Source organism: Pelodiscus sinensis, chromosome 8, assembly GCF_049634645.1.
Source record: "Pelodiscus sinensis isolate JC-2024 chromosome 8, ASM4963464v1, whole genome shotgun sequence".
Classification (NCBI taxonomy): Eukaryota; Metazoa; Chordata; order Testudines; family Trionychidae; genus Pelodiscus; species Pelodiscus sinensis.
The window spans coordinates 9516480-9530492 of record NC_134718.1 but is presented as its reverse complement, the minus strand read 5'-3'; the positions used below and the strand labels follow the sequence as shown (position 1 = coordinate 9530492).

The following is a 14013-nucleotide window of genomic DNA, read 5'->3' as shown; positions in this document are numbered from 1 at the left end:
TTCGGTACACCTCCAACCCCATTAAAAACTTTCCTAATGCCATCTCACATTCAACGATAATAAACAAAAACCTCTGAATTATTTTCTGCAGGGTGGTGGATAGTTTTATATGACTGAAATGCAATAACTAATAAAATATAGGCTTTAATTAACTAAACTTATGCTGTAGTGTACACCATCAGCAGATGATTTACAGAGTGTTATCCTCTTCAGGACAGAATAATGCAAACAACATAATTAAAAGTTTATGAGAAGTAGATTTATTGAGTGCACAGGAAGAAGAGACACTTAGATTTATGATACACAAAATGTACCTTTAGTTTACAATATTAACATTTTTAAAAATCCAAAGCACCCAAATGGCTTAATGCATCCAAATTGCTCTTTGCAACATACAACTAATTCCATTGGGGTTAAAATCCTAGCACTGTCACCAGTAAATTGTATCCCCTGAACATAGGCTACTGTCATATGATCTATTATGATCTAGTGATTATGTTCATTGAGGTGCCTGTGGCTGCCGTAGATCATGGTTGTGTGTCTACAAAAACACATCAGACAGTTGAAGGACCAATTATTTATCAGTGTCATGGATTTCAAGGCCATTAGTCATAGATCCACTGACACAAAAGGAGGGTCCACAATTTCACTGTAATTAATCTGATTCAGGAAAACGCCAGCTAACACTGGTGTGGCTGAAATCTGAATTATCAGGGGCTATTAGATTTCTGTGCATATATTGGAACTGTTCTTTCAAAGCCCACCAAATACTTAACCATCAAAGGGAAGAGTACAACCAGTGGAATCCATACATTCCCAATAAACACGAGACATTCTTATTTTAACAGAGTAAGGGATAGTCCTCCACACCATTCCTCTGAACCTCAGATCCACGACTGCCACCCATCCAGGGTTTCTGTATTTGGATAATCCATCATTCCATACATCATCAGGTGCTGAGCCTAGGTCTGCTAAAGAGAGTCACAAGACAGCAACATATGTTTTTTCTTCTTTGCTAGGAGTCAGAATGCTATCTTTGTATAAGAGGTAGAGATCAAATCTGGAATGATCAGCTCTTCTAAGATCAGGTCAATATTAACAGAATAAAACACAAAAACAAACACTAGTGTTACATTAAGGTTTTGAACTTTTCAAGGAATATGAAACTCAAGATGGAACACACACCCTTAACTCTGCCCCCTTATTTGCCACTCAAAACAGCGGAAGAGATTTTCTTCAAACTAGCCAATATAAATCACCGCTAGGCTTAGATGTAGCACGCAAAATTTGGTCCCAAATTATGGAAACTTATGAGTAACCAAAAATGGGGGTTTATAAATAGTTTGGCCTGATTTAATATGAACTAAAGTGGGAACTGCCTCACTCACGATAATAGTCCTAGGTTTATCTACAGTAAATTTTATTTGCCTCCCTCTGGGCTTCCTTTCCTATAAAAATAATTTGCAAATTCCATGAGAATTTGTCATTCCAGTAGTGCAGGACCAATGCAGAAATTCTGTAGTTACTGATAGATAACACTGATACCAGGCATCAGAATTATAAACAGTATCAAAAGAAATATGTACAGAAATCCTATGTAAAAGAAATTTCACTCGCAACTTCTAAGTCAGTATCATGTTGGGTCACACACAGGAAGGATGGTCAAGTGGCTTAGGTGTTCATCTGGACTTGAAAAACTGGAATTCAATTCACTGCTGCTATTAAATTCTGTGACCTTGGGCTTGTCACTTAGTCATTCTATGCCTCAGTACACTTTTCCTGAATTAGAGAAAACAGTCTATCCCTACTTCGTGTGGGTATTATGTGGATAAATATATTAAAGACTGAAGTACTCAGATACCATTGTAATGGAAGCCATATGCTCTTAGGACAAGCTAATTGGGGGGGAAAAGGCTCCTTTTATGAATTACTTTGCTTGAGTGTGTGCACTTCCCAGAGGATACATTTTTGGAAGGTATGAGGCTAATTGGACAATCCGTTATGAGTTATTAGTCTTAGAACAATTTTTAAACTGTGAGAAACTACTACTTTTTCAAACTTTTTTCTCTTTTCATAATTCAGAAATGACTTGCTATAAAAACTTCAAACTTGTGTTATATACTAATCTGCAATAAGAATTAGTGAGCAGGATTGTTCTTAAAAAGAGGAGTGCAAATGTTTTTGGTTATTAAAAGAGATTTCTGCATACAATATAACCTTTGTTAGATAGCTTACAACAGTTTTGCTTTTATTCCACCAAATCAAACCTTTCTTTTCTTAATATTATATCTCTCTAATAAATTTCCAGACTTTAATTTACCTTTTCAGTGTTCTATTCAACACCAAAAACCTGGGATGAGACTTTGAGAGGCACTTAAATGAGGAGCTTAACTGCCCTTTGTGCCCTTGAAAAAAAAAAATCTACTCTTCCCCCTAACATTGTCCTCTTCTTACTTATGTAAAATGGAGTCTTCCTGTTGTAAATATTTGGTAGTGTGGTGTGTGTGCCACAAATTGTAGGCAAGCACTCTAAGCCTGTCCAATATTAGACTATACAGGCTCAAAATGAGTGTGTGTGGTGGCGTGACACACCTAAGCTGTGCCCACAATATAAGCTCCGCCTATGTGAATATAAACAAAGAAACATTGTTCACAGTAAATCGGTCAGATGTTCAAAACAGGATTGTGCTCGCTATTTAACCTCTGCTTGGTTGCTTTTTGAGTGGGGGGGAAATATAGTGATATCAACCATACGTCACCCATTTGTGGAAGGGGTGAAGTGTCTCTCTCAGCAAATTGTACAGATCTAGGATACTACTCCTTTCTTGCAGGAGGAATGAAATAGCGATTACATTTAAATTATCTTCAGGCATCTGAGTTAGCCCCTCACTGTATGGGCATTGTAAACCTCTTAAGCACTGTCCAGACCTCTGTAGACAGCTTCAGAGCAGTTATACCTTGTTTCACATTTTTAAACGTGGTTCACATTTTTGAGATTTTCTTCACTGACATAAGAGTTTGAGACTTTAATTTTTCTGCAGAACGAGAAAACCATTAGACATATGTGCTAATATGAAACTCACTGAAGCAGAGTCTCATCCTGGGTAGATTCCCATTAAAAAAAATCATATGTGATGCTCATTCTGCATCTAGTAAGTAAAATAAGGTTTTCTAGGGCTGCCTAAAATAATTTCACAATCTGGGGGGTGGGGATGGCTTCCCCATTAAGTTTTAAAAAATCAGGGATTTAACTAAAATATGATTACTTAGTTAGAAAAACAAGTCACCGTCAAACCAAAAAGTTACACAATACAGTACTGCCAAATTAAGTATACCATGCCTTCCCTGGCTGAACCACCCAGATATTCTCATGGTAATCTCCCATTATAGCCACTGGAGAACCCATCCCAGCTTTAGCAGCTGCCTTATCCTCCCTACCTTCAGCTGGTGACAGCTCTAGCCCTGGGCAAGCTGGTGGTGGCTTGCCTGCCCCAAAGCAAGTTGCTTGCCCCACCCCTACACTACCAACTCTAGCTCTGGGGATGCTGGTAGCAGCTGCCTAGCTGTTCCAAGTCAGGTAGAAGGATCAGGACTCAAACCCACAAGCCCAAGCTCTGGAGGCAGATGCCTTATCCATTAAGCCACTGGAGGAAACTCCCTACCTCCTTACCTTCAGTGGCTGCCCTATCTTCAGTGTTGGCTGCCCAGTTGCTGCTCCTGGGGTGGTGAGCTTGATGTCTTATCCTCCTTAACTTCACCCCCCACACTCTAACCCTGTGCCCATCAAACAGCTGCAACCCCTGCCCTGAGCCCCTCATATACCCAACCTAGTCTCCAGCACCCTTTCACATAAAAGCAAGGGCAAGCGAAGGGAAGTCATGCCGATTGGTTGCCAAAGGAGCACACTGCTCACACAGTCGATGTCTTGTGCAATTAAAAGTGCTGTTCTTGCTCAATTGATACACAAGCGCAGTTAGAAAAAACTATCTTATTCCAGCAGACAGTCTCGATAACGAAAATCTGGCTGAGACGAACGAGGGCTGCTCATGCGGCCCATTCACTAGCTTACATTGCCCTAAATAGTACAGGACTCATGCTCAGGAAAAAGGAAATATGCAAAATAAAGTAAGCATCAAGTAGATAAAGAAAATATGAGCGCCTATTCATTATGTGGTTCGCTACACGTTTTAGTGCTTATTAAATTGTTGTTAACTGATTTAATTTGTGTTTCAAAAAATTAAGGGTAGAGATTAAGCAGATAAAATGCTGAGCTTTTCATTTCATAACAGGCTACAGAACGAACGTTAAGTCTTGAAAATTAATTTGTCAGTCTCTCATGGGGGGGTTAGTCAACATCAGATACCACACCACACACAATTTGGCTTACTTTTGCTTAATTGGCACGATCTTCTCTAGGGAAACTCCGGAGTGAGCAATGGAGAGAATAAATCAGCATTAGCAATGGTCCCTTCAGGTGAGGGCTAATTTTTCTAGCAGAGAAGCGGTAGAGTATATGGATGCTAATGCATCAACTAGCCATATTGCATGGATACTTTGTGGGGAGCAATTTTCTCTCTGCTAAACAGTTTTCTGAATAGTGCTCACACATTATATATTATCTCTCTCTATATATAAGAAAGTTTGTCCTGATGGATGACAGAATGTTCCTGCTGGACGATAGACTGACATCATCACGTCATCAGCGTCAACAGACTTGCTCAGTGAAGCGAAAGCGGCCAGAGAGAGGAGTGAAGGCGAGTATATCAAGCAGATGCAGCAGCCCCTAGTATGTTATATATTGCATTTTGGGGATTATTTTGTCCTGATTTAATCCTAAATGGAGCACCGGATTGATTCCAAACAGTGAATATAGCTGAACTTCTTGGTGAGAGTGACTATGTCATAAATAAATTTTATATTCTGGTGTGTGGGAAAATACCAAAGCAGCCCACCAGAGTAAGATTTCACTTCCAGGAGGAGAGCTACACAAAAATGAGGACGCTCGTTAAAAGGAACATTCACAAGAGGAAAATGCCTGCAATCTCCATGGAAGCTTTTGAAACCCACCACAGAAACTTAAATGAAATGTTTTCCCTAAAATAATAATAATTTTAAAAAAACACTATAGGAATATCAAGCAAATGCCCCCATATCTAAATGTAGCACTGACAGGCAGAACTAATCCTAGAGCCTCTGGAACTTAGTGCATGAGAATCTACAGCTTGAGCAATAAACCCAATTGCCTCTCAGCTAAGGCTGTAGAGCAGACTCATTCTCCTTCTCTGTAAGTGTTCCACGTGCCACTCCACGAGACAGTGAACCACATCCAGTAGATTTGTGGGTTACATAAACAAGGGGAAAGAGGCCGTTAGAGGCACATAAGCATCCTTTAAAAAAAATGGAAGTAAAATCCTACAGAGGAAAATTTTTTTAAAAAGCATAAGCTCTGGCAGGTCCAATATAGAAGGGTGATGTGATTGCAGAGCCATTGGCTATTGTTTTGGAAAACCTCATGAGGAGCGGGGCGCTCCTGGATGCTTGGAGAAAGGCAAATATAGTGCCCACCTTTTTTTAAAAAAAAAGAGAAGGGGAGGTAGGGATAGTGCCCAGAGTAAGTTAAACAAAATGGATAATTGGGCCACAAGAAATCTGTTGAGATTTGACAACAAGTGCAGAGTCCTGGAAGAATCCCAAGTGCTGCTAAAGGCATGGGACCAACTGGCTAAGCAGCAGTTCTGTAGAAAAGGACATGGGGTTTACATAAGAATGGTCATAATGGGTCAGACCAAAGGTCCATCTAGCCCAGTATCCTTTCTGCCAACAGTGGCCAGCACCAGATGCCCTAGAGGGAGGGATCACAACAGATAAACCTCATGTGATCCTTCCCCTGTCTCCAACTTCCAGACAAACAGGCTAGGGACACCATTCCTACCCATCCTGGCTAATAGCCATTAATAGACCTAACCTCCATGGATCTATCTAGCTCTTTTTTGAACCCTGTTAAAGTTCTAGCCTTCATCACATCCTGTGGCAAGGAGTTCCACAGGCTGAATGCTGTGGTTGATAAGATGGTGATAAGTCAACAGTTTTCCCTGGTTGCCAATGCCATAACAGGCTGCATTAGTTGGAGCATTGCCAGCTGATCGTGGGAAGTGTTGCGTCCTCACCAGTGCTAAATAATGAGGAATAATGTGGAGTATTGCCTCTAATTTTGGGGATCCTGCTATAGAAACGATGTGGGCACATTAGACAGTACCCAGGAGAGGGCAACAAAAATGAATAGGGAGCTGGGGTGCATAACTTATGAGGAGAGGCTGAGGGAAGTGACCTTGTTCAGACTACAAAACAGAAGAGTGAGGGGGAATTTGATAGCAGCCTTTAACTACCTGAAGAGGGGCTCCAAAGAGGATGGAGTGAGGCTGGTCTCAGTTTTTCCTGATATCTAACCTAGACCTCCCCCACTGCAACTTGAGACCATTGCTCCTCGTTCTGTCATCTGCCACCATAATGTCACTAGAAGGGTGGTGAAGCACTGGAATGGCTTATGTGGGAGGGCATGGAATCTCCATCCTTAAAGGTGTTTAAGTCCTGGCTTAACAAAGCCCTGGCTGAGCTGATTTAGTTAGGGTTGATCCTGTTTTGAGCAGGGGATTGGACTAGATACCCTCCTGAGGTCTCCTCCTACCCTAATGAGTCTATGAAAAGTATCATCAGGCAGGACAAAAAAGAATTTGAAGAGCAACAAGCAACCAATATTTTTTAAATACATCAGAAGCAGAAAGTCTGTCAAACAGTCAGTGGGGCACTGGATGATTGAGATGCTAAAGGAGCACTCAAGGAAGTCCAGACTATTGTGGAGAACTTAAATAAATTCTTTGCCCGGGTCATTGTCGCCGAAGATGTAACGGAGATTCCAACACCTGAGCCATTCTTTCTAGGAGAATGACTCAGGTTTGTCACCTGATTGAGCTGTCAATATAGGAGGTCTTAGGAAAAAATTAAACATTAAACAGTAATAAGTCAGCACAATCGGATTGTTTTGACCCAGGAGCTAAGGGGGAACTCAAATATGAAACTACAGAACTACTAACTGAGGTAGACATACTTACTCTTAAATCACCCTTTGCACCAGATGACCAGAGGATAGCTAATGTGACACCAATTTTTAAAAAGACTCCACAGGCAATTCTGATAATTATAGGCCTGTAAGACTAAATTCAGTACTAGGCAAACTGATAATTCTGTTCTTTACTATAGTTTTAACCAGACACATAGGTGAACACAATTTGTTGGAGAAGAGTTGACAAAGCTTTTGAGAAGGGAAAACATCCCGCACCAATGTAGAATTCTTTGAGAGGGTCAACAAACATATGGACAAGGATGATCCAGGGTATATAATGTACTTGGACTCTTGGAAAGTACTTTGACAAGGTTGGGCACAGAAGATGCTGAAGCAAAGCATGCAGTCATGAAATAAGAGGGAAGATCCTCTTATGGATCAGTAATTGGGTAAAACACAGGAAACAAAGGGTCAAAATAAATTATCAGTTTTCAGAATGGAGAGAGGTAAGTAGTAGTGTACCTAAGGGATCTGTATTGGGACTGGTGCTATTCAAAATATTTTTAAATGTTTTAGAAAACAGAGTAAACAGTGAAGTGGCAAAGTTTATAGTGGATACAAAATTATTCTAGATAGTTAAATTCAAAGATGACTGTATAGATTAACAAATGGATCCCACAAAACTGGTGACTTGGCAGCAAAATAGCAGACGAAATTCAATGTTGATAATTGAAAAGTAACGTATTTTGAAAAAATGTAATCCCAACTCTACATACAAAATGATGGGGACTAAATCAGCTCCTTAAGAAATTTGTCTTGGCGTCATTATGGATAGTTCTGTGGAAACATCTGCTCAATGTGCAGTGGCAGTCAAAAAATTTAACAAGTATTGGGAGAAAAGGAATACATAATAAGACAGGGTAGGTCTACACCACAGAGAAGATCGAGGCTGCCGCTATCAATCTTTCAGGGTTCGGATTAGTGGGTCTAATGAAGACATGCTAATTTGAACTGAGGGGAGCACTCTAATCGATGGCGGTAGTCTTGCTTCCACAAGGTGTAAGGAAAGTTGAAGGGAGAGTGTTCCACTCCCTGCTGTGTGGACAGTGCCAAAAGTAGAATTAAGGTACTTCAACTTCAGCTATATAATTAATTTAGCTGAAGTTGTGTATCTTAATTCGACCTTATCCGGTAGTGTAGACATACCCATTGTGAATATCATAACACCACTATATAAATGCATAGTATGCTCCCACACCTTGAATACTGCATGCAGCTCCAGTTGCCCCATCTCAAAAAAGATAGACTAGTAACAGACAAGGTACTGAGAATGGCAACAATAATGATTGAGGGGAGGAGAAATTAAAAAAAGACAGAGACTATTAAGCTTGGTAAAGAGATATAGTAAGCTTGGTAAAGGAAGGATATGACAGAGGTCTAGAAAAATCATGAATGGTGCAGATTAAGTGAATACCCCTTCACATAACACACAAACCAGGGTTCACCCAATGGAGTTAACAGGCAGCAGGTTTAAAACAAACAAAAGGAAGAACTTCACAAAACACACAATCAATTTGTGGAACTTCTTGTGGGATGGTGTAAAGGCCAAAAGTAGGGCTGGCACCATCCATGGTTCATTCAGCTTTGAAGCACGTGTCATTGGCTGTTATTGGAAGAAAGGATACTGAGCTAGATGGACCATTGGTATGACCCAGTATGACCATATGCTCCTAGGCTCCCCCATCACTAGATTTATAAGGAGTTTACATGGAGACTAGTTTTCAGAAGGCCTATACTGAGGCAACTTTCCCTTGCGTTTTTGCGGTGATAATGGCGGTCTTTTCATACTTTCCCTGGTATACATAGTGTATAGGTCATAAGAAACAGTAATGTTTTTGGTGTGCTCGTGTGAAACAAGACAACTACTCTGCTGCTACACTACATAGCCAACCATGAACCATTTTAAACTTTCCTCACTTCAGCTACCCAACATTTGGATTTAAAATTGCATCTTTTCTTGACTGGTAGGCACAGGGTCTAGTGCAGATTTCCTGCTCAATTTGTGGGGATTGACCACATTTTCAAACTATGTATTTTTACTGCACCCAGCATAGGATCTGAGTCACTATCACTACTGTCCCCTACCAAACAGCTTATCCAGGATGCGTGCATTTATTATAACAGTGTGTGTGAGACTGTGTTCTTTCTTGTGTTCTTCCCACAAACCAAAACTACCAAAGATGTTTAACAAGAGACTCTACATTTTAAATGCTTTTATCATCTATAACCTTCCGAAGATGACAAACATAATCTGATGGGAATTAATGAACATTTTGGTGCAAAATGTCATGAAAAAATCTGAACCATTTAAAAAGGTGAAATTTCAAACTGCACCTCAAAGAAATCAGAAATCAAAGCAGGCAATGAAGTGCTTAATTCCTTATTTTATCTGGACATGCAAATATATACTCCATTAAATGGTGCATGCATAGTTAAGGGGCTGAGAATAACATTGGACCTGTATCTTGTAATTTTCATTTAACTTTAGTACTGGTAGTGGGTTACAAAACAGAAACAGTAAATTAAAAACATTGCAAATGCTGATAGCAAGACTACCTTTGGCAAGTATTCTCCGTATGTTTATTAGCATGGGATAGCAAGAGAGCTTGCCAGAAAGAAATACTGAGCAGAGATGGTTAATAAATTTTCTGCAGAGCAGACTTACTCTCATCAGAGTAGCATCATTTCCTATTCTGCTGCGATTAGTAGGATGTGGCAATTCACACTCGGTAAAGTGAACAACAAAGTATTGGGGAAAAGCTAATCATAAGAGAGAAACATATTTTTGGGTTGAAGAAGAGGAGCAGATGATGGGACCAAACACCGACAGCCGATTCAGGTCAGGGGTAGCCAATCAGAAATAAAAGCAGATGAACAGAATTGGACTAGACAGTGAACACTCTACATTGTCGCCTACATTGTCGCCAAACCGGAAGATACACAGGTTCACTGCTTACCCAGATTAGATTCAGATAGCTTGGCATTTCCTCAGATATAGATATAATGTTTAGCAGTTCGCTAATTTTCTGCTACCCTGAAACTGCAGTTTACCACTTGTCATGAACAACATCTAATTAGTAAGACGACAACCCTGGAATTGACCTATACGTAAGCAGCAAAGACAGAAGAGCCAATCCTTTGACTCAGAATATCAGAAACAAATTTTTTAAACTAAGGTATTATAAATACACAATTCACACTAATATTCTTCTAGCTCAAGATCCTTCACTTGTTCTAATTAAATCTTTAAAATATCTTGTACCTTTTTTGTGGATTTTGGTTTAGAGGATGCTTAGCCCTACATACTTGTACAGTAATTCATTCATCCCACTCATACATACTTGCTAAAAGCTTCCATTGTCCTAAGTCCAATTTTCCAACCTTTTATAGCCATTTAGGCACCCTGAGTGCCCCTCGAGCTCTGAAATGTAAAGGAAACACATCAATGCTCAGAAAATGGCCACATTTGAAAACTGGGCTTCCTACCTCTAAACTTTGAGAGAGAGAAAGTGTACACACTTTATATACACACACACACACACACACACACCCACCCACCCACACCCCCATCCAAATCAGGAAGGTGTGTCTATTCAGAAAAGATGATGAACTCAAATGAAATTGATGTATGTGCTTAGGTCCCATTAAAGTTAATGGGACTTACCTATTTATGAGTTCTTCTGAATTAGGGCCACAGTGAAACTCTATTTCATTTATGTTATATAATACGAGCGCTGTGGCCAGACATCCTTGAATTACACTGTAGAAAATCCCAGTCCCCAATGATGTATGCCTTGTACTGCCCAGCTCCCTGGCATATAATACAAGTCCATCATTTTGCTAATAGAAAATGATATGCAGAAATCCTGTTTTCCAAAATGGAGTTTCCCAAACACTTAATACATTTGTTTTATTTAAGCCTATGAGTTTGAATAACTACAGAAGGATAGGTTTTAAATCACTACAAGTAATGGGGCATAGGAGTCAGAATTGCTTGCAAGAAAATAAAACACAATTAATGCCTATCTTAACCTAAATGAATATGAAGCAAAGATGTCTCTCACCACGTTTCAGTAGTTTTACTGGCTGAATTCTTTCAGTCAGGATCCTTCTCCCAATCCTGTGCTGCTTCCTTTACCCTTGGTGTTGACAAGACTTGAAGAACAGAGAGAGAGAGGAATAATTGAGGTCTCTGCTCTCCCTCCTTGAAGAAGAGAAGGAACTACAAGAATCATCTCTAGAGGAGCATCAGGAGACTGAAAGATATGTGGATGGGAACCCTAAAATGTTTTTTAGTAATATGATACAGCAGAATTTTACAGACAATGTAACCACACATTTTACCAAGACAATAATGGTCAGCAAATTATGAGTTTTCAAATAATACCTTACTAAGCATATTCTGTACAAAATGTATCATAAGCTTGTAAAAGGGCTGAACATTAGGGTACAGACTTCTTCCATTTGTGACCCAGAACTGAAACCAGCCTCAATTAGCTGTGAATCATTCCCCTACCTTTCCCCCTCTCTCCCCGCCACCTCTCTTCCCCAGTTCCCTCAGCTGGGTCACAAAACAACCTGACATGAAAGCTAAGGATTGCCAGGGAAGTGTTATTACTTGCTTCCCCACATCTTCTTCCAAAGTCATAATTCATTTCAGGTTGTTTAACAACAGGCAGCAGCAATGGAATGGTATGCTGCTTTCTATTTCACTATCCAGAGCAAGGCAAACTCGTCTCTATCCTAACTTGATCCACACCTCCATCGGAGGCTGACTACTATTCTGCCACTGATCTGCCAGCCCTTTTTTATTTCCTATGAGATATGGGTGTGAACTAGAACACTGCATCTGAACACTCCAAAATTTGGGACAGTTTGATTCAAACCTTATGGCTTGGGCCTGTGTCTTTAACAGACTGTACTGCACACTCAGATTCACTCCCATACATCTATTTCATTAGCACCACTCCATGAGACCAGTTAAACAGCATCTCAGGCCTTGTGACACCGAGGAAAGCTAAAATGTTTTCCAATGAGTGCCAAGCCAGCTGCAACTGGTTAAACCAAAGAGGAAATTACTGTCAGGATTTTTCTACTATATATAGGGATTTTCTTTCTTATTAATACTGTTACATGTGGGGTAACCCTAGCCAGCCGCTACTTTATGAGAAAGCTTGCTAGAAGGAATTAAAGGAAGGGCGGTGATAAAACATAAGGCAGTGAAGAACAAACTAGGCTAGTGAGTGGCCCTCCATCTCAATTGGCCGCAAGACTGTCATAACCAAGATGGTCTCTCCAGAGATAGGATACTTTTGCTATCTGCGCTTGCGTACCTATAATTTGGGGGCATTCTGACAACCATAACAGCATTTTGATTGGATGGCTCTCACAATGTGGTGTGCAATCAGCATGCACCTCACGTCACATGCCCTTGCTTTACGTGTGTGTCACTTAAGTAATACTGGTAGGGGGAAAAAACCCACGTGGGTGAAAAACTAGCAGAATCTGGCAACCCTGTGTGTGGGCAACAGTAAACCAAATGTCTCATGGGCCACATGTAGAACCTCACTGGCCCGCATGTGGCCCTCCAGCTGCGGGTTGCCTACTACTGGCATAAGGGGTCAGATTCTGAGCGTCTGCAAGTGGGTTGTGCCCACGAAAGCTCATGATACCATCGATGCGTTTTGTTAACGTAAAAACCAACAAATAGTCTAGTAGCACCTTAAAGACTAACTTGGCTATCCCTCTGAAGCTATTGTTGCTCACTTGAAGTTAAAGGAGTGAAATTTTATACCAGTGGAGAATCAGGCTCACACTGATTGAACCAATAAAGGTTTAGGAAAAAAAATCTCATCACCTTGCAAAACTGTACATGTCAGTCTGACTTGCTGTGTTATGGACACCCAACTTTTAATTTTCTTTCACTGTTCTCTTTCCGTGTAGCCTTGGCTTGCAAGCTTGGAAAAATGTTGTGAGAGAGGACACTTGTCTGTTTTTGTGGGCTTCTCCCCGCAAGCTCATCCAGCTCCACTCTTAACAAATGGTCGTATACCACATTTTTCCCCTCTGATGCTAAGCATGATTTACAGGCCTGAGTTATTATTTATCATTATTCATTTGCTGTCACCAGTGCATTGAAGGTTAATAGAAATGCCAGCATGCTCACTGATTTACTTAGTAAAATATTTGTTCCAAGGTTTAGGTCAGATGATTGGTGTCTGAGAGAGCTCCAGGTTTATGCATTATGAAAAGCAAGCTGACTTGACCTTGAGCCACACATACCAGCACTATATATTACTTCAGCGGAGTGACCTTCAGAGACCTCAGACACACTAGATGGATGCAACAGATGGGGTTTTTTCCCTTCCCTATGGCTGACACTACACATACCAGCGGAAGCCGACACCCACTGTTCAGCTGGCGAATTTGGGCAGGGTGATGTGTTAAACTGATAGCCTTGCCTCAGAGGTTAATCCAACACTATCTTTGGATCCCAGAACTAGCCTAACATGTACCTTAGAACACAATGGTCTCACAGCTTCCTGTGATCCAACCTATGCAACAGTCAGAGGGACTGGTTCTGATGTTTACCAGTACTGGTGTAAATCAGGAGTAACACCAATGAAGTGAGAGAAGGCAGCCCATAATATGAGTTTTAGAATAAACTGCTCACAGACCATTTTAGCTAGACTGTCCAGGGCCAGAATATCAGTGGGATGACACATGGAATAAAGTATTGCTCAACAACATAGTGTATGGGTGACATAATTAAGCCCTTATTGCCTCCCACTCCTTTCTGTTGAAAGGCAAACTGAGCCCGGTGTGAGATTTTCAAACAAAAATAAGTCACGGGAGAAATTTTTTATCCTTAAATTTGCCCATTGGTTTTCAAG

The 14013-nt window shown here is 40.5% G+C and overlaps 1 long non-coding RNA gene across 1 annotated transcript in view; it reads right to left on the bottom strand.

Annotated features, from left to right (window-relative positions):
• Positions 1-241: 241 nt before the first annotated feature.
• LOC142830365 (uncharacterized) overlaps positions 242-14013 on the bottom strand; it is a 32779-nt gene continuing 19007 nt past the window's right edge. The window contains exon 3 of the long non-coding RNA XR_012905548.1: positions 242-971. This is a non-coding gene — a long non-coding RNA (uncharacterized LOC142830365). The remainder of the gene's footprint in view (positions 972-14013) is intronic.